We start from the raw sequence: 25,089 nt of genomic DNA on the forward strand, positions 1-25,089 counted from the left end.
TCCTGTCCTGATACCCTTAATAAAGCACGTTTCGTAGTTTGTTACGTTAAATAACTATTTTGTTCCCTTAAATGACTGAAGTAAACGATCCAAAGTTTCTTCGGTTTCTTCGGTTTGGCTTCAACTCCTCCGTCTTATAGTCAGTCTGGCTTCAGAGCTGACCGACCGCTGGAGGAGGAAGATTAATGGAGAGAAGGGAGGCAAATGATGAGGAGGAAGACCCGGCGAGTCAGTGAAGAAATAGATGATGGATAGCGGAGGAGCAAAGAGTCACGTCATGGACCGAATTCACATGAGGGGAGGAAGAGGAAGGGGTTACAAGAAGGACGAGGGGGATGAAGAAGAGGAGGATAGTGGAGTTTCCATCCACCTGCTTTAACCTGTTTAACCCAACAGGTCCTGTGACTTAGTGATGAAAAATAAGTGAAAATTAGTGGGGTTTTTTACGTAAAATAAGTACATCTCTTACCTAAAACGAGTGTTTGTTCCCTGAAATAAATAAATGTGTAAGTTGCGTCGGTGCAATCTAAAACGATCTCGCCTCAGCGATGGAAGATATTTATAGAAGATATCCACGTTGTACTGTTTCGTAAACACGATGTCTCTGGCTCCATTTTTTATTGAAATCCCCGGATGAGTTGTAAATATTGCAGCAAACACAGCTCCTTCATTTAAACAGTACAGTTTGTTTTGCAGCACTGTAAACATACATCAGCTGCGTGTCTGTAGTTTTTCTATTCTGGGACTCGAACCACCAACCATCTCGAGTCTGCATTTCATTTTCTCACTTTCTCCATTGTGGCATGTTCTATTTTCTGGTATATGTTGTGTATTGCGTACATTCATGTGCTATTTAGTGCTTCGTGAATGTTTCCATATTATAGACACTGTGTACAACTTGTAGTCCATCACATGTGGGACTTCAATTCCCTTGATGTTCTGAAAGTGAAGTGAGAATATAGAAGGTAGACCTTCTTCCAGTTACTTTCTTCTTCTTTGGATGAAAAACGAAGCAACTTAATGAAGCCGTAAGACGGAAATCAAACAGAAGTAGAAGCTGCATTCATCAAAAGAAGAGAGAGAAAAGAGACTGGAGGAATACCAGTGTAGCAACAAAAGTCGACACATTAGAGGTTATTTGAAGACAGAAGTCGCTACATGCTGTGGAAATCCTCTGACTCAGTTTGTCACAGTTTATCATTCATGGCGGCGCAGAGAGTTGAAGGGGAGGCTCGTCTTGATGGCGGTGATGACCTCACCAGTTAGAGAGTCAATGGAAGGGAACGAGTGTGACCTTCCACCTCGGCGTGTTGCCGAGACGGCTGCAGACCGACGGAGCATAAAGTCACCACTTTAGTGGGTGTTTTTATGCAGATGACAGCACTTTCTCTGTCTCAGTTTGCCTGTGTTCATATATATATATATATATATATATATATATATATATATATATTAGGGGCTTTGGGGCTCTGCAGGCTCCAGCAGGTCGTTCATACCTTTGCAGTCTGCAGCTCATTGACTGTAGTTCACTTTTGCTGCTGGATGCTGGATAAACTGAATTATTCAGCAATCAGTCCAGTCCGAACGCCCTGAAGGGACACTGCACTCGTCTTCGGGGCAGCAGGGTTCTCTTGAAAGTCCTCAGCGGCTTCATCCCCACATTAAAGGAATTTTAATATTGGGTGTCTTTGGTTGCGATGGCGAGAAGCTTAGCGATGCTGACGATGCTGCCAGCCTGGACTTTAGTTGATTCATTTGAAAGCTCACTGACCTTCAGAACGGACTCTGAACGGAGCGCGTGGTAGTGTAATGTCTCCAGTACTTTCATCAATATCTCGGTTTGGTGCAGGAGGCTTCATTGATTTCAAGCCATTACTGAGAGGAGTTAGTTAACATCACAGAGGAAAAATCACCCATTTAAAGGTGTGATGATGAACAGAAACGGCATGAGGGACAAAAGGAAGAGCAGCCGGACGGGGAAGAAGCGCTCGCTGCATATGGAGGCTCGTTAGCGTGTCCACTTCCACTGTGGCTGTGAGTGGAATCAATAGCTCATCTCTCTGATGGCTCCCACATTAACACACAGCACAATGGGACACAAATACAGCTGCTCCCAAGACAATCTTCAGTATTCTGATACCTTAATGATTCTTAAACACACACACACAGGTCAACAGATCCTCACCACATCCACCCACGCACACAAACACACACCTACACACACAGCTGTTACCAGTCAGGCTGCACCGGATCGTGACGCCGACTTCCGACAAATACAGAATGCATTTTTAATTTAAAAAATATGTATTTATCCTTTATTTATGCCGGGAGACCTTATGATTGATGATCATATTTTTCAAAATGATTTGCTTATGTCAGCGCTGTAGTTTTCAGATGAACATAAGAGAAGAAAGTTGTGCGTGACGCAGCCTCTAATGTAATTCTAATGACTGCAGGGATGCCACGCGAGCCTGCAGACGGAGAATGACTCACTCATGTCTTACTAGCGTGTTGCTATTAGCCTTCTGACCCGTTAGATCCACTGGGAGGATTCACTCTCTCTCACACACTCACACACACACACACACGCACTCACACACACTCCACATACGTTTTCTTTGTATCCCGTTTGATGTGCCGAAAGTCTATAAATGTGTTTTTGTGTTTCCTTTTATTATGATTTCCATAAGTCTGGTGAAAAGTGAAAAACTATTATTCAAGATACGGATCTTAATGCAGCGTGAAAGACAGAAGGACACTGTTGTATCTTAAACCTGCCGCAGAACCACAGTGTAGCGGCGGCAGCTCCGCCCACGGCGCTGCTCCCTCGGCGCCGCCGGCTTCATCACCCACCTCCGCTGAAAGGTTAGCGAGACGCTGCCTAACCGAAGACTCACCGCCGGCTCACACCAGGCGGGGGTCGAAGGTTCCATTCCCCTGAATAGTCCAGCCAGTGATTTAAACGGTTCTCTGTTGTCAGCGTCGTCGTATGAATTGGTAGGATGTTGGATTATGGAGATACAACAGTTGATGAAATGAAATGCGATGGAACAGCTGGCAGCTCTTATTTGCTATTCTGATCAGGAAAGTGGGCAGAAAGCTCGCTGGCCGTGTGCTGTGGGAGGCTTTTTGAGAACAAGTACTCTTCGTTGGCAGTTGGTTGTTATGGAAATGAAGTACAGAGAGCATCTTTTCGTTTTTTGGGATAACTCCCTTTTGAGGCTTTTACAAAACACTGATGATGCGAGGGGAATGTTTCTAGCCGTCTGTATTTCATTCACTCGTCTTTGTGTTTTTATTTTGACTGATGGCTTGCAGGGACGATGCAGATTTAATGTTTTGAGATTTCACCACACGCTGTGTCAGGAAACCAGAATGATGCCGACTCAGACCCCTCGCCCACGCACCCTCCACGTCTGGAGCAGAACCTCGTCGGCACGCTTTGGCAGCGAGCGTCCCGATGTTTCAGTCATCGTGAAAGGAGACGCTGGTGGGCGGGAAGGCCAGTTTGTGAATGACAGAAACGGAGGCTCTGATTGGACGAATGCTAAGTTGAGATGCAAACATAACTTTGTATTTAAGTAGTATAATTCATGTCAAACATATTAATACCCCCTGAGAGAAGTAGGACCATTTTCTCATTCTATACAATCCAACCAGAGGCATCGCCCCCTGATGGTCATTTAAAGAATGCACTTCACTTTTTCAACCCGAGGTTGCCGCCTGCTTTGCATGCTTTCAGCCAATCATATCCAGTTAGAACTTCTGCTGTATAAAATAAAGTAAAATATAGATTTCTTTTTGCCTCCTCACTATTTGCTGCAGCGAATGTCTGAAATATTGATGTGAAATCCAAATGCATAGATCTCATATATGTTTTATCAAGATCCCAGAGCTGATGCCGGTGGCAAAGTCAATAATACAGCATCAATATATGTATTCCAGACCAACCATGCTCGGGCCCCCGCAGGGTCCGTGAAGCCTAAAATATTCAGCTGCAAACACAGAAGTGAGAGACGTTGCTTTAATAATCCCCTCATGTTCCTTTCCTGTCTTTGGGTTCAATTAACAGGACGTCGGCCATTACAGGTAGAACAGGAGAAGGTTCTCTGAAAGTAACAAGGACCACCGTGTCCTCGCCTGTCACCGTAAACACTCCTCTTCTTCTTCCCTCCAATTAGTCTGAAAGTGTTCACGGAGGGAGGGAGGTGGACCGCTACCTGTCGCAGGTTGTTAGCGGGGATCGGCCAACACCACGTACAATTAGATATATTTTTGTCTGGTAATATGTTGTGGATTCATTCATTTGTAAACTCTTGTTTTTGTATTTTAAAATTAAGGGATGCGTCTTAAGTGAAGATTTGGGAAATGATTCGATCTGCAGGCTAAAATCAGGATTAATGCCTCACAGACAACTTGTACAGTGTTAAAGTCAGGTAAATGCAGTGTTGGGTTCATGGAAAGGTTCCTCAGTGCTCAACATATCAGAGCGGGTCGTGCTCGGGATTTTTCTAAAGTGACACCCAGATGAGTAAAGGCTCCAACCCCGGAGCACACGGCTCATTAAAACAGATGAGAAGCTATCGCCACAGGCCTTATTAAAACTCTTGTCGGCTCGTTTTCTCTCCTAAAAGTTGAAGCGGGTGGAGGCAGCGCTGATTAGTCTGCGTTCGCTTGTTGAAGTAATTTAAAGTCCAGAGAACATCCAGAAAGACCAGAAACCACGGCGGTTAGAACACGCTGCAGAGAGTTTACATTCCCTCGGTAACCAACCACTCTGGAACCGGGATGAGTTGTATGTAATCAAGAAGTTGGCACCGACAGCTCCATGACTTTTCCTCGCTGCCATCTGATTGGTTTGGTGTGAGGCCAAGATTCAGGGGAGGCTCCCAACCTCATTCTAGTCCACTTTCATCATTTCTATCCAGCTTTGAGTCGGATACTGAATAGAGATCAAGCATCGCCTGCTTCCTGGTCTGGTGGACTCTAAATGGACCTGTCAATCAGCAGGTAAGCCCCGCCCCCTAAAGCATCCCCTGCTTTCTGGTCTGGACCATTTTCTCATAGACTTCTATACAACCAGAGAGGAGTCGCCCCCTGGTGGCCAGCAGATTGAAGCACACACTTAACTCACCTTCAGAACTGGAGTTTTCCGCCTGAACGTAACCTGAAGAAGTAGCTTGTCGTCGTCGTCGTTTGCCATATAACACACTTGCCTTCCCTTGTGGGAAGAAGCCAGTCCACCCTGCAGTACGTAGGTCATAGTATGCACCAGATAGATGTTAGTGGGCACCAGTACGGTTGTGGGTAGGCCACATCGTTGATAGTGTGTACGCATCACATACTTGCTAGTGCACATTAGATGAGTTTCTAATCTGCAGGGCGAGTTGACGGGTCAGGGTGCCGACCATGAACCCAGCCTGTTATTTCTCTCTGCTTTGAGCATCTCATAAAAGGTGTAAAAACAGTGCAGGACGCTGCACAGAGGAACGAGAGCGAGTGAGAACTCAAAGACAGTGAAACACATCGGCCTTCCCATCCCAGACGCTGCTCCTCCCTCCTTCCTCTCGTCTCATTGAAGGTCTGCCAGTGGAATCCGTCGGTCCGTCAATCCGCCGGTCGGCTCGCGTGGCGGTCGGCCAGCGACGCGGCGTGTCGAGGCCTCCTCATTGTGCATGCTGTGTGTTTTTCTAAGCGGCACACAGCGCCTGCAATGTGGAGGCGGAGTCACGCAGAGACGCCTCACACTCAAGGACGAGTGACACAAACATCAAGCTGTTTTCTCTTGAATTACCAGCACACATGTATAAACATGCACACACATTTGCAAGGTTTTCTTGATATATAGCGATCTGCCAAACCATGTAAGAACAGCTGATGAGTGGCCACAGCGCTCCATGTGATCTACACAAGTGTGTGGCCTCGGTGACAAACAAGCTGTTTATTATCTACTGCACTGCAGCAGCATGACCCGCATACCATCCCACTTTAGTGCTACACCGATGACAAGCTGTACAAAAAACCCACATTATTATTATTCCACCAATTTGGTGCCTGGTTGATGTCACATTACACAGATTCCCAGCACTCCTACAATGTCCCCTCTCCCAATTAGCTGCGATGCTTCTTTTTGTTTCAGCTCAGCGGCTGCCACGCTGTCTCCTCCTCTACTTCTTTCTGATTTTACCCCTTCTTCCATGTCTGCCATTCTTGCTCCGCCAGCCCTGCCCGCTCAATCAAGCGCCACATGCTAATTAGCTTAGTGTGGGGCTAGCCAATCCCACGGGGGAAGGCTAGGGCCACTGGGTAATTAACTGGTGGCTAACAGGCGTAGCAGTGGCACCCGGGGGGGGGGCATGACGGAGGAAATGTTAAAGGGAGGGAATAAAAGAAGAGGATACAAGTCTGGAAGGAATGGAGAGATCAGAGGAGAGAGAAGCAATGGTGCTGAGAAGTGAAGCCGTCGCTGAAGTGACTTAAATTCTCTGCTGGCCACCAGGGGGCGACTCCTCTCTGGTTGTGTAGAAGTCTATGAGAAAATGGTCCTACTTCTCTCTGCTGGCCACCAGGGGGCGACTCCTCTCTGGTTGTATAGAAGTCTATGAGAAAATGGTCCTACTTCTCTCTGCTGGCCACCAGGGGGCGACTCCTCTCTGGTTGTATAGAAGTCTATGAGAAAATGGTCCTACTTCTCTCTGCTGGCCACCAGGGGGCGACTCCTCTCTGGTTGAATAGAAGTCTGTGAGAAAATGGTCCTACTTCTCTCTGCTGGCCACCAGGGGGCGACTCCTCTCTGGTTGTATAGAAGTCTATGAGAAAATGGTCCTACTTCTCTCTGCTGGCCACCAGGGGGCGACTCCTCTCTGGTTGTATAGAAGTCTATGAGAAAATGGTCCTACTTCTCTCTGCTGGCCACCAGGGGGCGACTCCTCTCTGGTTGTATAGAAGTCTATGAGAAAATGGTCCTACTTCTCTCTGCTGGCCACCAGGGGGCGACTCCTCTCTGGTTGTATAGAAGTCTATGAGAAAATGGTCCTACTTCTCTCTGCTGGCCACCAGGGGGCGACTCCTCTCTTCCACCCAGCTGAGCATTAAACAGCTTTACTGCAGGACTGTTGGATTCGACTGCATTCGTTCTAGCCATCTGCTTAACAAACTGGATATTTGACTGCAGGGATAACTAACGGCTAATATTGAATTGCACTGCAAATGGCAGCTCATCTCAAACAGTGGGGGCATCCGGAGCAGCAAAGCCTGCTGGGAGTTGTGGTTTATACTCTTAATCCCGATGCTTGTGTGGTTTGACGGATGTTTTTTGGTGATACATTCATGTAGTTATGATGAGATAAAAGTAGTTGGTGGTGGATGTAGGATGTTGGAGCAGGAAGTCTTTTTAGAGAGCAAGAGGAACAGCGAACGAGCGTAAGGGTTTGGTTTTCAGATGGTGAGTCGCAATTTTTACACGTCTCGGAATTTGAAACCTTTTGAATTTAACATTATACATAAATATCTCAAAATGTGCTTCAGAGAGAAGGTTTGCTCTTTTCCTCCACAGACAGATTTAATCTCACTGCCGATACAGACCTCATCCGCTTCATGTGGTCGTACCTCACACTTCTCCAACGCATTTTCATATTCCTGTTGAAGGAGAGATGAGAGGAGGGGGAGGAGGGAGGGGGAGATGAGAGGGGGGAGAGAAAGAGAGGGAGAGAGAGAGAGAGAGAGATAAGAGAAAAGAAAACAGGTTTTTGTCATTTTAGCTCGCAGCGAGACCAAAAACTCGGCATCACCTTCGCCCACACATGTAACCATCACATGAAGAACACACATGCAAATATGTTCCCAACACACACGCACACACACACACACACGCACACACACACACACACACACACACACACACATACATACACACACACACACACACACACACACACACACACACACACACATACATACACACACACACACACACAGGCATATTATTCATTTATTCCGAGGAGGCTGACTCGGGTTGTGGAAATCCTCTTGCCGGGTCGCGGCCCACGCTCCTTTTAGCCCATGTGAGTGAGTTAACGGTGGCCCCGCCCCTTTAAAACACGCCGCCGACCGTGTTTGACAGGACGCCGCTACATTACGTACGTGATGTCGTGGCAGGAGCACCAATCAACACTTTCACCGTTAGCGACGCGTTCAAGGACGCATCAGTCCGGCGATCGCTGAGGAGTCGTACCCGCCGCATCGACCTTCATCCTTTCTGTTTCCCCTCGCCGACCAATCACAGTTCCTGCAGCCTGACTTCCCACCGCGACCGATCCTTAATATATATTTAAAATTGCATGGTCACCGTTTGATCTCAGAGAGCAGCTCAGAGAACCAACAAGACACCAACACATCGCACCGCTGATGTCTTCAAGACGATGGTCAGCCTGGTTCTAAATCAGGCTCAGGTTGGTGTCTCGGTGTTGGATCCGACCCCGTGACCTCTGCCGTGTCGTGGTCTTATAATGCATAAACAAAGTGACACAAGGGGGCCAACATGTTTTCTGTGAGTCATCCACCACCGCGGTCGTCTTCACACACGCACACACACACACACACACGCGCACACACACAGAGAGAGAGACCCCGATGGGCAGATTAATTAGAGGCGCTGTTTGGAAAAATGTAGATGGAGCTAAAACAATGTGGACTCCACATCAACACACACACACACACACACACACACACTTACACCCAAACACACACACACACACACACACACACACACACACACACACACTTACACATCAACACACACTCATACACACACACACACACACTTACACACAAACACACACACTTACACATCAACACACACTCTCACACACACACACTTACACACACACAGACACACTTACACACACACACACACACACTCCCAGTGCCGAGTGTTATATTGGTATGCAGGACCAGTAAGTCCATTAAAGGCGTCTCTCTTGTTTTCTCTTCTTCCTCTCATGATGTTTTCTGTTTTTCATGTTTCTGTAATCCATCTGCTTCAGTCTTGGTCGTCGTCTCCGTCTCATCAGAATGAAGGATGAAAACCTCCTCCAGCCTCCATCTTCCTCTTCCTCCCTTTATCTTCCTGCGTCTCCCAGCCTCCCTCCTACGCCCCTCTCACCTCCTCGCCTGCTCCGTCCTTCTTTTTTCCTCTTTCACAGTGAGATCCACCATTTGGGGAACAGGAGAGAGAGAAAAACAGGACACGAAACATAAAAATGTGCAGCACCTGCTCTAACAAAATGGCTGCAAACAATAAAAACAGTCATTTTGGAAGCACAGGTGATGTTTACGGTAGGATGTAAAATATCTACGTTTGAGGAGAGTTGAGACATCTGTGAATGGAAATGAGAACCACATGGCTGACACCCATTCCCCCTCTTTCATCTCTTCCTCGCCTTCCCCTCTCCCCCTGCCTCCCCCCGTCTCCCCCCACCTCCCTGTTGCAGTGAACCCTGAATCAGCCGGAGACAGACGGTGCATGGGGGGGTCTCCCGGAGGAGGGGGGGATAACAAACACCCACATATGCCCGCGTGAGAAAATGCCCTCCGTCTCCCAAAAACCAAACCATACGACTGCACTCGTGCGCTGATAAGTGTCTTATCGGTAATCTGCAGCACCGACTCAAACAGCTTCCTCTGAGATGAGCGGGGGGAAACACACACAGGGATGCTTTCAGGGAGAGTCGTGAAACGCCACGCTGTGAAATCAGATCTGTTTTTTCTCACCGACGCTTGGCCTTCGTGATCTCGATACGACACACATCGTAATGTAAACCCGTCTGCAGAATGTTCTAGCAGTCCTCTCAATGAGGGCCGATGGAGTCAACTTTCTCACATGAAACCCAACGTTTCTTTTTACTGATGTTTCAGATGACACTGTTTTACTGAGTTCACAACAAGCATGCTTATTTTAAGGCAGACCATGCTAACACCATGTTTTGTTGCCTCAACGTAACCACGCCTGAACCTTCTACGTCAAAATATTACGCAACGGTTCAGGAGGTAGAAGTGAACGCGGTTTTTGATGCTCATTTGTCGAGGACCAAAGAAAATGCCGATAGTTGTTATGTGTCGGTGGGGTCGTAACCTTTTGTCACGTTTGAATACAGCTCCTTCGTAGACGATGAAGTTAGCTACCTAGAATGTCGTACAGAAACGCTAGCTTGCTAATAACACCATGCTTTCATGCCACACTGTTTAGAGAATACAGCCATGTTTCCATGTGGCGATAAAGACGTGCTTTCCTTTGATCCTTTGATCTTCATTCGCGTCATGCTAAGCATCTTTCCGCCCGGATGTGTCGGTGCATCATTTAAAACACGGTTGATGCCGATACTGGTGTTGCATAACAATTAGGACACCGTGAAGACACAAGCACAGCTCTGATGGCGAAGACTCGGGGTGGATGTCCTTTTCGTCCTTTCTTGTCCTTGCGGGGGACGTTTTGTCTTTATGAGGGTAGAATTACAAACCGGATCTGCAAGTCCACATTCCAAGACTCGATACATGATGAATATTCAACAAGGTTGTTGGTTAATACATTTAAAAGCTCCAGACTCTTGTGTGTGTGTGGGGGGGGGGGTATTGGTTTCGTCATTCCTAGGTCAAGACTATATTTTTAATCTCAAGGTCCTGCTTCAAAGGTCGCTTAAATTAAGTTTAAATACGCGTGTCTGAATTTGGAGGAAATATTTGATTACGCGGTTGGACCTGAACGCACCATTAATTTAGATCCCTGTGTGGCTGAATGGTTTTATTTATAGAAGAGAAGCCTGTTCAAACCTGACCTTGAAACACTCTGAAGGACCCTCCTCCATGTTGGTGAATCCGGCCTCACAACACGCTCAAATGTCATTTCATATTGTGGCTCCAATATCGTTTTTTTAAAACCTTCAGATGACTGTTTTCTTCCAATCTTGTGACAGCCGCTCTAATTAAAGAGGAGAAACAAAATGGCCACTTGTTTCTACTGTAGCCTCACACATGGACATTATGCAGACTCTGTATCGGTGCGCTGGCAGGGTAAAGTCGGCCTGTTGGCCGGTCCAAACCATTCAGGCATCTGGGCACGTGGGAGGGATGGTGATCAGCTCAAACACTATATATAATAGAGATAATACATCAAGTGAGATGGAGGGTCATTTTCTGATTGACTTCCAGTGGAGTCGCCCCCTGATGGCCAGTAGAGAGAATGCAAGTCTCCTGGTGTGGAAGCAGCTCCTGATGCAGTCAGCTGACCTGCTCCTGCCCTGATGCGTTGCCCTCCCCGTTGACCTACACTGGAAACTGTACAGAGTAGTGTGTGTGTGTGTGTGTGTGTGTGTGTGTGTAGTAAATGCTGTATTTGTTTTCCTCTAATCTGCCAATCCAATCTATATGCAAAAACCTGGTTTTAATTAAATCAGCAGAGCAAAGCAGCTTCGTATAGCATTAACGTATGATCGGCTCAAACAGAAATCCAAATCCACGTCCTCAACAAAATGTTCTTATTAACTGGAACACAATCAGCTCCCGAGTGCAAAGTGCCAACCTTTCTTCTGTCTGTGCCAGAGTGCCTTTTAGCAAATGGCAGGTTGCCACCGAATAACTCACTCCGAACTCTCATCTGCCCGCTTCCTCCCTCCTTCGTTAGGACCTTCAGACATTCCGAGGTGGATGTTTGTGTGAAGGGGAGGTGGAATCAGACGAGTGTTACCATGCCGACGCACCAAAACAAAGAGGCGAAGGACCGGCGTTCACCCGACGTATTAGACCAAGTCTGTCTTTCCCCAGAAGAAGTCAAACCGTCCGCTAGCCGACTGATCGGTCGACTACGATTCCTTCAGTCGAACTCTTTTCCTGAATGTCGCGTTTCTAAGAAACCTTTCTTCTTTCTTCAGGTCGTCAAACAGGAAACATGGCTGAAATGAAACTATAGGTTATTGAGATTATTCAAGCTGAAGCTTTGCATTGTTGATAAGATGAAAGGAGAAGCGATGAGTCAGCACATTTCACACGTTCCTTGATATTTTTATGTGTTATTAACCGCTGGATTCTGCTTTTCCAGTTTCACAAATGATGAACGGCGGCTCCGACAGACAAGGTGACATGGGTGGGGGGGGGGGGGGGGTAAACACAATAGCACAGGCAATGCAGCTGAGAAAATGATGGGGGGGGGGGGGTGAATGGAAGATTTAAACACAGTGAGGAGGTGGCGGCAGTGAAGTGGCGTGCCAGGACTTAGAAATGCGAGGAGAATGGGGAGGCGGAGAGATTTAGAGGATGTCGAGTGTAAGAGAAGGCGACGCGTAATTCATTAAAGGTTCGTAAATGAAGGGTTGGAAGGAGGAGAAGAAAAGGTGGAGGTTTCTCACAGTACACACATCCACTACACAGCCACATATACATCCAGATATATGGATATCAGACGTCCATGCAGGGAGAACAGGAGATAACTCCATGCAGGAAAGGTTTATGAAGCATCGCGAGGGCTGGGAACTCATTCCTTTCCACGAGGGAATCAAACAGACAATTTGAAGGTTTAAATGCAAGAAGCCAAAAAAAAAACCAGAGGAATTCATTAAGAAGAGAAATGGAAAGACTGAACGGATGAGGGGGGGTTGAATGATCAGCCAGTCTGGACAAATAAATCTCCAAAGGCAGCAAGTTCCACTTAATTTCCAAGGCTTATATCTTTATCTCCTGCATGACCTTTCTTTAATATCGCTCTTTTCTTTCCTCTAACCCGTCTGTCTGCTTCACACCGGCTTTATTACATCCAGCACACAGAGGACGGGATGATAACGCTGCTTTTATGTTTGCTGCTACGCCCATCCTCCTGCTACGTGTTGCTCATCAGTCAGACCCGTTTCAGTCCCAAACACCCTCTAACTGCTCTTTGTCTACAGCAGAGAAGCAGCATCTGGATACGTTTCCAGTCTCTTCCAAACCCATCCGTGTACGTTCTGAGAGTTCCATTTTACACGATGGTCCCCTTTTTACGTTTTGCACTTTTGGACTGACGTTGTTTGCTTGAATAATTAATAAAGCTTATATCGTTTTAATTCGCTCGATCGCCCGTCCTCCCGTCATCGACCGACTCGCATCGTCGTTCACGTTCATTCGTGTCTACGAGACGCACGCCGCCGGGTTGAAGGGTGGAACCGGCGGTCTGGGAGAATGTTACCTACGCTCGGTAAGATGGAGGACGGGTCTGACTGGCGGCGGCACGCAGAGCGCCACTAATGCGATGTGTTTTTTCTGCATCAGGACTCAGACATGGGAGGCAATCACACGGCTGGTGGCGGGCTTTTAATGGAGGAATAATGGCAGTTGGAGGACGGCAGAGGGAGGAAATGAAGAGATAGAAAAAAGAGTGTGATGAAGAGGAGTAATGTGAAAACGTCTGTCACACTCGTGCTGCATGCCAAAGAGTTTCACGCCCATAGAAGCAGAGAGGCTCTCACTTTGTGGTATGTGCTGGTAGCTCTCTGCTGTGGAGCTCACCACAATACTATACAATACTATACAATACGATATAATACTATACAATACTATACAATACGATACAATACGATACAATACTATCAGCGGTGTGACAGTACACACAGAACTTTATTAATCCCCTCGTTTGGTCACCAATAAAACGTGAGCAAACAAGATATCATAGAGACAGACATTAATAATACGAGTACGAAAGTAGGATTTAAGGATTTAACGACACAGTGACGACGAAGTGCTGAGTCATGCTTTGTCAGGTCCGTCTGCAAGAGGGTTTCTCAAGTGGTTTCTCACGCTAACTGGTCTTCGTCCAGACCTGCAACGATACCTGATCAGGGTTGGCCTGTTCTCAGACCAGCTTCAGACTTCAGACCCCGTTAATGTCATTGATCTCATTGGCTCATGGAAGTGTGAGGGCGTTTCCTGTAGATCTCCTTCAGTACTTCCTATTCGTTAATGTCTTTGATCTCATTGGCTCATGGAAGTGTGAGGGCGTTTCCTGTAGATCTCCTTCAGTACTTCCTATTCGTTAATGTCATTGATCTCATTGGCTCATGGAAGTGTGAGGGCGTTTCCTGTAGATCTCCTTCAGTACTTCCTATTCGTTAATGTCATTGATCTCATTGGCTCATGGAAGTGTGAGGGCGTTTCCTGTAGATCTCCTTCAGTACTTCCTATTTATGTGGCTGTAAAAATAAACCGGAGTGGTTTTACTGAGTCACTGTTTTCCTTTCGCGTTGATTTGCTTTTTGATTTGCTCGGTGACTTGAGTGGAATGACTCATGATTCAATCTGATTGATTGGGTTTAAATCATGACTCAGCATTTTGATGGAAACCCAGAGCACGTTAAGAGTCCGACATTAACTTTGTTCTTTTAAAACGCCGCTGCTGCTGATGCTACGTGGATGTGATCAGGAAACGCTGATCTTCCAGGCTAACTGGGATGTCAGTATTGATTACCAATAGGCCGAGACTATTCCCTCTTCTGTGTGTGAGAATGTATGGAAATATTATTGATTTTTTTTTTGCATTAATGACTTAAACGGCAACTTTAGAGAGAAGAGCCCTCCGAAGGGAGAATGAACAATCAGCAGAGAGAATGCAGCTTTAAGGCACTTCAGCGTTGGCTTCACGTTTCAGAACTGGATGTTGGCTAATGAGTGCTTGGCTGTGTGTGTGTGTGTGTGTGTGTGTGTGTGTGTGTGTGTGTGTGTGTGACTGTGTGTGTGTGTGTCTGTGTGTGTGTGAGTGTGTGTGTGTGACTGTGTGTTTGTGTGTGTGTGTGTGTGTGTGTGTGAGTGTGTGTGTGTGTGTGAGTGTGTGTGTGTGTCTGTGTGTGAGTGTGTGTGTGTGAGTGTGTGTGTGTGTCTGTGTGTTTGTGTGTGTGTGTGTGTGTGTATATATATGTGTGTGTGTGTGTGTGTGTGTGTGTGTGTGTGTGTGTCTGTGTGTTTGTGTGTGTGTGTGTGTATATATGTGTGTGTGTGTGTGTGTGTGTGTGTGTGTGTGTGTGTGTGTGTGTGTGTGTGTGTGTGTGTATATATATGTGTGTGTGTGTGTGTGTGAGTGTGTGTGTGTGTCTGTGTGTTTGTGTGTGTGTGTGTGTATATATATGTGTGTGTGTGTGTGTGTGTGTGTGTGTGTGTGTGTGTCTGTGTGTTTGTGTGTGTGTGTGTGTATATATGTGTGTGTGTGTGTGTGTGTGTGTGTGTGTGTGTGTGTGTGTGTGTGTGTGTGTGTATATATATGTGTGTGTGTGTGTGTGTGAGTGTGTGCGTGTATATATATGTGTGTGTGTGTGTGTGTGTATATGTGTGTGTGTATATGTGTGTGTGTTTGAGTGTGTGTGTGTGTGTGTGTGTATATGTGTGTGTGTGTGTTGGTCCCATCTGTTTTGCAGCCTCTCCATCTTCTCTTGTCTACCATCGTTCTTCCTTCCCGTCTGATGTGATTTCCTTCCTCTCCTTCCAGCCTCGTCTGCCTTCTGTTTCATTTTCTCTCTCCGTCGTCTTCGTAGTAGTAGCTCTCATGTTCCTCACCACTGTCACCGCTGTGATGGCGACATTCATGGCTCCAAGAGGATGAATCCCAAAGACTTTGATGAACTTGCCGTTTCCTCCACGACGGGTGGATCCCCTTGAAATGTGTACGTCATTACTTCAAGCTTCTCTTGAATCCATCCTTTGCAAAGTAAACACATGAAAGTAGAGAACATTAAAGAAGGTAAAGTTAGAAGCTTCAGGCCGGCGAGTGTTTAGTCACGAGGATGTGAGGACTTGAAGGCCATGATACAAGGACGTCCATTCAGCCGCTGCCTCGTCTGCTCCACACAGTGATAACCTCGAGGGAAAACAGCCAATGGATTTGAATGTTCGTTGTGAAGCGTCACTAAAAAAAAGAGAAGCAACACGGGCTGATGTACTTAATATATAGTAGAAATATGCAGTACTCACCTTATCTATGATGCATGAGGACCTCAATCTGAACTTGTGTTCCTATAGTTTACTAATGTGATTAATAGATTCATTTTATTTGTTTAAACTAATTACACACTCGGTAGTTTGATCGTTCAGTCTTTTGGTGAGATGCAGCGTCCACCCAAGGCCTTTTAAAGCCACCATGTTTATCGTTTGTTTATTGTTTGAGCTTTTTGATTGGTTCGAGGCACCATGCCGTGCCGAATCTGGCGCTAACAGGGGAGCTAATTAGCATGTTAGCAAACATCCTCTATTTAGTGTTTTTGTTGTTGTATTTGCATCTGGAGCTAACTCTGTGTTCCCAAACTCCTGTTAACCATTTGGAAGTGGATACGGAGGACTTCTCTTGTTGCACATGAATGTGAGAGCATCACTGTGGTCTGGTGACGATAGGCCAGCAGCAGGGAGGTCCTGGGGGAGTGAAGGATTCAGCTTCAGTGTTGCCTTCAACAATTAAATGGGAAAAGAAGAGCGGAGGCAGAGGAAGGAATCGATACATGCTGTTCTGTAGAAGTCAATATACAGTTTTACAGCTTTATGGGACACACAGATGCACAAATAGGACCAACTCCACTTTAGGTTGTTGTTTTTAAAGAATGACAATGTGGCTATTCAAGTTCGGCTCAATCAATACAAATGCATTTCATTAAGTCGCCCCATTTGCAACATCCTGGAGAAACCCTTCTAACATGCAAATAAAGAGTAATGAACCTCCAGGAGACGGACGGAGGAGGGATGTACTCAGTCCATCCAAGAGACCGAGATGACACGTGTAATCACAGCAGCGGTAACCGTAGCGATGGTGGGAGATGAATCCTGCTGATGGTCACACAGCGGAGGATGTAATAGAATGTTAATGGCGATAAAGCAGAAACAGTGGCGTGATAATGATAATGGAGATATGACTGAGAACAGGAGCACGGCTGCAGGAACCACCGCGGTCCAACAGACCACGTTGACAACGGTCTTCTGGAGCCCTGCAAGGAGATCCAGGGAGGTAGGGAGGGAGGGATGGAGGGAGGGAGGTAGGTAGGGAGGGAGGGAGGTAGGGAGGGAGAGAGGGAGGTAGGGAGGGAGGGATGGAGGTAGGGAGGTAGGTAGGGAGGGAGGGAGGAAGGGAGGTAGGGAGGTGGGTAGGTAGGGAGGGAGAGAGGGAGGTAGGGAGGGAGGGATGGAGGGAGGGAGGTAGGTAGGGAGGGAGGGAGGTAGATAGGGAGGAAGGGAGGGAGGGAGGGAGGGAGGGAGGGAGATAGGGAGGTGGGTAGATAGGGAGGGAGAGAGGGAGGTAGGGAGGGAGGGAGGGAGGGAGGGAGGTAGGTAGGGAGGTGGGTAGGTAGGGAGGGAGAGAGGGAGGGAGGGAGGGAGGTAGATAGGGAGGTGGGTAGGTAGGGAGGTGGGTAGGTAGGGAGAGAGGGAGGGAGGGAGGGAGGTAGGGAGGTGGGTAGGGAGGGAGAGAGGGAGGTAGGGAGGGATGGAGGGAGGTAGGGAGGGAGGTAGGTAGGGAGGGAGAGAGGGAGGTAGGGAGGGAGGTAGGTAGATATGGAGGTGGGTAGGTAGGGAGGGAGAGAGGGAGGGAGGGAGGTTGGTAGGGAGGGAGATATATAGGGAGGTAGGTAGATAGGGAGGGAGGGAGGGAGATAGGGAGGTGGGTAGGTAGGGAGGGAGAGAGGGAGGGAGGGAGGTTGGTAGGGAGGGAGGTAGATAGGGAGGTAGGTAGATAGGGAGGGAGGGAGGGAGATAGGGAGGTGGGTAGGTAGGGAGGGAGAGAGGGAGGGAGGGAGGTAGATAGGGAGGTGGGTAGGTAGGGAGAGAGAGAGGGAGGGAGGGAGGTGGGTAGGTAGGGAGGGAGGTAGGTAGGTAGGTGGGTAGATAGGGAGGGAGGAAGGTAGGTAGTAGGTAAATAGGTAGGTAGGGAGGTAGGTAGGTAGGTAGGTAGGTAGGTAGGGAGGAAGGAAGGTAGGTAGTAGGTAAATAGGTAGGGAGGGAGGGAGATAGGTAGGTAGGTAGGGAGGAAGGAAGGTAGGTAGTAGGTAAATAGGTAGGGAGGGAGGGAGATAGGTAGGTAGGTAGGGAGGAAGGAAGGTAGGTAGTAGGTAAATAGGTAGGTAGGGAGGGAGGTAGGTGGTGGATAGATAGGGAGGGAGGGAGGGAGGGAGGTAAATAGGTAGGGAGGGAGGGAGGGAGGTAAATAGATAGATATCATATCACATATTCTCCATAATAACTCTGCCGTGATTTGTGTAAATGCATCGTTAATATTGATATTCCTGCCGAAGCTTTGATATTCACTGCTGATCAGACTCGCCGCGACGCTCGCTGTAACGAGACGATTAAGTTTGTGAGGCGACACAGGGTTTTTTTTCTGGAGCGGATGCATCTTTTCCTCTCAGACGATTTAATTTTCTTAAAATGAGCACGAAGAAAAACATTCGTCTCAGGCGTCGTTAAGCAACGATAAAACACGGAAACAAACGGCGGCTTTGGTTTACTGTGATGGATGATGGTGTGTGTGTGTGTGTGTGTGTGTGTGTGTGTGTGTGGGATGGTTCTTCTGAAGGGAGGGAGATGAGTTGTAAATGTGAAGTACACTGTTGATGTAAGAGCACAGACCCGATCCAGGACTGAGGGGGCTGAGCAAGACCCTGTAGTGGACTGTTGAGGTTCCAAAACCACCTGGATAGGTTTCAGAAAAGATCAAATAAGTAGGTTGAGTTAGGTTTATGCAACATAATACAAAGTAAGGTCGAAGAAAAGGTTCTGGTTTGAGATAAACAAGTACATTTCTTAGTTTAAATAAGTATTAAGTACTTAACTTTATTTAAGTATGTAAGTTGCGAAACAAAAGTTTGGTAAAATTGTTCTCAATTCCGTAGTTTTTTCTACAAATTACATTTACGTCAGTTTTCCTCATCTTTTCCATCTTTTTAGCCAAACTCAAGAGCTAATATTTTCTTTCCGTTTCAGACTCATAAAATCATCGTACATCAGATGTGTGACGGAATTCCGAACACGTGTGAATGTAAGAAAACACGGAGCCGGCTCAGCGGAGGGGACCTGGTCCACGTCAACACCCAATCAGCACTCAGCAAGGGTGAGTACCTACAGAGATACGAGGTTCCTCTCAGGTTCCTGGGTTCAGTTCAGTGTGCCGTGTAAACACACACACACACACACGTTCTCTCTCAGGAGGCGGAGCCAAAGGTCACGTCTCTGCAGCCCTCCGGTCTGGAGGAGCTCTCCTTCCTCCCCTCCCTCCCTCGTTCTCCACCGTCGGCCAGTGTGAAGGTCACATGACCTCTCTGTGTTTCCGTCCGTCCTCCGTCTCCCTCCACTCTCCCCCGAAGTCTCCCCGTATCTTTGATCCTAAAGCCAGAATCAATGTGGTGTTGTCGCGGGCTGAAGAGGGAGTGTTGGGGTTTTTAATGTGGATCTATGCGATTATTAACGAATAAGAAGCCTGCGAGTCAGCGAGGGACGAAGTGCTGTAACACAGATACGAGTTCTCAACCTCAGCTTCAAGGATTCATCACTCCACGAGAACAGCAGGAACAGACATGGAATACCAAACGGAATGAAGAAAAAAACAAATAAACACCATACATTTAATACAAGTCAATAAATACAATAAAATAAATAAAGGAGTAGGCAGAAGCACTTATACAAAATCTTCAATATATCAATTACATAAACCAACTCCCCTAGAATACAAATAACACGATATATGGATATATGTATACACTATGTATTTCTACTTTCTACTATGTGAAGTTTTTCCAACTATGATTCAAATGTGAATGAAATTATATACATCCTCCCTGTGTGGTACTCTCTCTCTCTCTCTCTCTCTCTCTCTCATGGTCATCAAGCAAGAAGGCAATTTAATCAGTTACCACGGCGACCCTCCACTCCTCACTCACTCAGCTTAATTATTATTCAAAACAGTTGATATGGTTGTTTTCTATGATTTGTGCCTCCGCCTGATGCAGATGACGGGGTCGTGACCCCGGGTGTCTGAGGAATGCTCGTCATAATTCCCCTTTTTCATGTGTTTTTGGAGCGATAATCATACACTTTTATGAGCAGTTAATCTGAGGAGCAGGCTGGCACCGTACTGTTGAAGCTGCTGGCTTCCTTAGTTCAAGGTCAACTCTACAGCCAAGTGTTAAAGTCATCTTAGTAGCTTTACCACATTATACACGTATATACTGTATCTCTGGGTCTGTATGACGCTGTCCGTGGTGCTGACGCTCTCATGTTAACGTATATACTGCATCTCTGCGTCTGTACGACGCTGTCCGTGGTGCTGAAGCTCTCATGTTAACGTATATTCTGTATCTCTGCGTCTGTACGACGCTGTCCGTGGTGCTGAAGCTCTCATGTTAACGTACATACTGTATCTCTGCGTCTGTATGACGCTGTCCGTGGTGCTGACGCTCTCATGTTAACGTATATACTGTATCTCTGCGTCTGTACGACGCTGTCCGTGGTGCTGACGCTCTCATGTTAACGTATATAGTGTATCTCTGCGTCTGTATGACGCTGTCCGTGGTGCTGAAGCTCTCATGTTAACGTATATACTGTAACTCTGCGTCTGTACGACGCTGTCCGTGGTGCTGACGCTCTCATGTTAACGTACATACTGTATCTCTGCGTCTGTACGACGCTGTCCGTGGTGCTGACGCTCTCATGTTAACGTATATACTGTATCTCTGCGTCTGTACGACGCTGTCCGTGGTGCTGAAGCTCTCATGTTAACGTATATACTGTATCTCTGCGTCTGTACGACGCTGTCCGTGGTGCTGACGCTCTCATGTTAACGTATATACTGTATCTCTGCGTCTGTACGACGCTGTCCGTGGTGCTGAAGCTCTCACGTTAACGTATATACTGTATCTCTGTGTCTGTACGACGCTGTCCGTGGTGCTGACGCTCTCATGTTAACGTATATACTGTATCTCTGCGTCTGTACGACGCTGTCCGTGGTGCTGACGCTCTCATGTTAACGTATATACTGTATCTCTGCGTCTGTACGACGCTGTCCGTGGTGCTGACGCTCTCACGTTAACGTATATACTGTATCTCTGTGTCTGTACGACGCTGTCCGTGGTGCTGACGCTCTCATGTTAACGTATATACTGTATCTCTGTGTCTGTACGACGCTGTCCGTGGTGCTGACGCTCTCATGTTAACGTATATACTGTATCTCTGCGTCTGTACGACGCTGTCCGTGGTGCTGAAGCTCTCATGTTAACGTATATACTGTATCTCTGCGTCTGTACGACGCTGTCCGTGGTGCTGACGCTCTCATGTTAACGTACATACTGTATCTCTGCAGTAGATTCTCCGTGGTGCTGAAGCTCTCACGTTAACGTATATACTGTATCTCTGTCTGTACGACGCTGTCCGTGGTGCTGACGCTCTCATGTTAACGTATATAGTGTATCTCTGCGTCTGTACGACGCTGTCCGTGGTGCTGACGCTCTCACGTTAACGTATATACTGTATCTCTGCGTCTGTGCGACGCTGTCCGTGGTGCTGACGCTCTCATGTTAACGTATATACTGTATCTCTGCGTCTGTACGACGCTGTCCGTGGTGCTGACGCTCTCATGTTAACGTATATACTGTATCTCTGCGTCTGTGCGACGCTGTCCGTGGTGCTGACGCTCTCATGTTAACGTACATACTGTATCTCTGCGTCTGTACGACGCTGTCCGTGGTGCTGACGCTCTCATGTTAACGTATATACTGTATCTCTGCGTCTGTACGACGCTGTCCGTGGTGCTGACGCTCTCACGTTAACGTATATACTGTATCTCTGCGTCTGTGCGACGCTGTCCGTGGTGCTGACGCTCTCATGTTAACGTATACTGTATCTCTGCGTCTGTAAGACGCTGTCCGTGGTGCTGACGCTCTCATGTTAACGTATATTCTGTATCTCTGAGTCTGGATGGCGCTGTCCGTGGTGCTGACGCTCTCATTTTAACGTATATTCTGTATCTCTGAGTCTGGATGGCGCTGTCCGTGGTGCTGATATATTTACCGTGACAGGTCTATCACCGTATCTGGCATGAACAAGAAGAGAGTTATTCTTTTTTATCAACCTTGGGAACCTTTTTTTAGTGTTTGTATTTCTTTTGATGGTGCTAACACTTTTCACCTCACTAAAACACAAGTCTGACTTTTATTTTCATACCAGTTTTCACGTTGAGTCGAGAGTATTTCTGTCCCTCTAGAGGGGAACATCACCTCACTCACTCGCATACAAGACAGTTGCAATATTTGGATTTGAAACCATTTTTTGTGTGGAACCACTTTATTTTAAATATTTAGTCACAACGCTTTTGCTTCGTTTGATGACGGTTCGATCAATATTCTCAAACAGCTGCTCTGCAGACGACAACAGAGAGACTGGTTTTGACTTCTTTTAAACGCAAATGGAAACAGAAAGTATATCGATATACTCAGAACATTTCCCTGGACGCTCTCAGAGACGTTTGTCCCCGTTAAGTGTCTATTGAGAGATTCCACACGTCATTTTCCGACCAGGAAAACGGACATGTGATCTTTGTGAAAATGGCTGTACTTCCTCTTCGTAAAGTGGGCAATCAGCTGCTCGTTAGCGGCTCGCTCAGCAGCAGTGGTCGCTCCTCGCCAGCGTCTGATTGCGAGGAGTTGAATCAGCCTTCGTGGGCTTCGTGACTCGTGGACCATCAGGACGCCATGTCGGCCACAAAACCCCAAAATGAGCTCCTGGCGCCCGCCTTCTACGTCGGCCCTCCGATAGGTTAGCTAAACACAAGGTCACATGGGAGACGAATCTGATCGGAAGCATTCTGACTGTTTATGATCCTTGACGGTAGCAGCGATCGTGAATCTGAAAGACGACAGTGCCATCTAAACACGAAGTAACGTCCGCCTGCTTTCACGTACGCGCTCGCCTTCGGCCGTCTATCAAACGCCGTCTGGCTCCTAACGACATGCTAATAATCACATGCTAATGAGGCGCTAACGAGGGCTAACAAGCTCTGCAATTACAATGGTCGAAAAAATTCCCTCTCCTCTTCGCTGCTGAGGAGGAGGGAGGAGGAGGGAGGGGGAGGGTTGTCAGCCTGACTTGGCTTAAGTAGTTTTCATAATGGAGGACGTGAGAGGAGAGACAGTCTTTGTTTTGTTTAATCCCTTATAATGTTCATGAGTCAGACTGTAACACACCCTCCTCTTCCTCCTCCTCTTCATCCTCCTCTTCTCTTCCTTCTCTTCCTTATTTTGGTGATAATGTGAAAGGACGTGATCTGAAATATTCAGATGAGGCCGAGTGGGAGTGAAGGAGGACGAGAGGAGAAAATGGGATGAATCTCTCCGTCGTTTACAATGTTTACTGAGATAATACATCAAGAGAGAAGTAGGACCATTTTCTCATAGACTTCTATACAACCAGAGAGGAGTCGCCCCCTGGTGGCCAGCAGAGAGAAGTAGGACCATTTTCTCATAGACTTCTATACAACCAGAGAGGAGTCGCCCCCTGGTGGCCAGCAGAGAGAAGTAGGACATTTTCTCATAGACTTCTATTCAACCAGAGAGGAGTCGCCCCCTGGTGGCCAGCAGAGAGAAGTAGGACATTTTCTCATAGACTTCTATACAACCAGAGAGGAGTCGCCCCCTGGTGGCCGGCAGAGAGAAGTAGGACCATTTTCTCATAGACTTCTATACAACCAGAGAGGAGTCGCCCCCTGGTGGCCGGCAGAGAGAAGTAGGACCATTTTCTCATAGACTTCTATACAACCAGAGAGGAGTCGCCCCCTGGTGGCCAGCAGAGAGAAGTAGGACCATTTTCTCATAGACTTCTATACAACCAGAGAGGAGTCGCCCCCTGGTGGCCAGCAGAGAGAAGTAGGACCATTTTCTCATAGACTTCTATACAACCAGAGAGGAGTCGCCCCCTGGTGGCCAGCAGAGAGAAGTAGGATAATTTTCTCATAGACTTCTATACAACCAGAGAGGAGTCGCCCCCTGGTGGCCAGCAGAGAGAAGTAGGACCATTTTCTCACAGACTTTTATACAACCAGAGAGGAGTCGCCCCCTGGTGGCCAGCAGAGAGAAGTAGGACCATTTTCTCATAGACTTCTATACAACCAGAGAGGAGTCGCCCCCTGGTGGCCAGCAGAGAGAAGTAGGACCATTTTCTCATAGACTTCTATACAACCAGAGAGGAGTCGCCCCCTGGTGGCCAGCAGAGAGAAGTAGGACATTTTCTCATAGACTTCTATTCAACCAGAGAGGAGTCGCCCCCTGGTGGCCAGCAGAGAGAAGTAGGACATTTTCTCATAGACTTCTATACAACCAGAGAGGAGTCGCCCCCTGGTGGCCGGCAGAGAGAAGTAGGACCATTTTCTCATAGACTTCTATACAACCAGAGAGGAGTCGCCCCCTGGTGGCCAGCAGAGAGAAGTAGGACCATTTTCTCATAGACTTCTATACAACCAGAGAGGAATCGCCCCCTGGTGGCCAGCAGAGAGAAGTAGGACCATTTTCTCATAGACTTCTATACAACCAGAGAGAGTCGCCCCCTGGTGGCCGGCAGAGAGAAGTAGGACATTTTCTCATAGACTTCTATACAACCAGAGAGGAGTCGCCCCCTGGTGGTCAGCAGAGAGAAGTAGGACCATTTTCTCATAGACTTCTATACAACCAGAGAGGAGTCGCCCCCTGGTGGCCGGCAGAGAGAAGTAGGACCATTTTCTCACAGACTTTTATACAACCAGAGAGGAGTCGCCCCCTGGTGGCCAGCAGAGAGAAGTAGGACCATTTTCTCATAGACTTCTATACAACCAGAGAGGAGTCGCCCCCTGGTGGCCAGCAGAGAGAAGTAGGACCATTTTCTCATAGACTTCTATACAACCAGAGAGGAGTCGCCCCCTGGTGGCCAGCAGAGAGAAGTAGGACCATTTTCTCATAGACTTCTATACAACCAGAGAGGAGTCGCCCCCTGGTGGCCAGCAGAGAGAAGTAGGACCATTTTCTCATAGACTTCTATACAACCAGAGAGGAGTCGCCCCCTGGTGGCCAGCAGAGAGAAGTAGGACCA

General features: G+C 47.4%; 1 protein-coding gene across 3 annotated transcripts in view; it reads left to right on the forward strand.

The window, feature by feature from the left end:
- The window catches only part of htr2cl1 (5-hydroxytryptamine (serotonin) receptor 2C, G protein-coupled-like 1), a 69,826-nt gene that overhangs the window by 22,360 nt on the left and 22,377 nt on the right, over positions 1-25,089 (forward strand). For 2 of the 3 annotated variants that reach the window (XM_084002263.1, XM_084002265.1), the window contains exon 2: positions 18,967-19,093. The exons of the other annotated variant lie outside the window; for it this stretch is intronic. The gene's annotated coding sequence lies outside the window, so the exon portion shown is untranslated. The remainder of the gene's footprint in view (positions 1-18,966; positions 19,094-25,089) is intronic. 3 annotated transcript variants of the gene reach the window in all.

The sequence above is a fragment of the Eutrigla gurnardus genome, assembly GCF_963514095.1.
Source record: "Eutrigla gurnardus genome assembly, chromosome: 23".
NCBI lineage: Eukaryota > Metazoa > Chordata > Actinopteri > Perciformes > Triglidae > Eutrigla > Eutrigla gurnardus.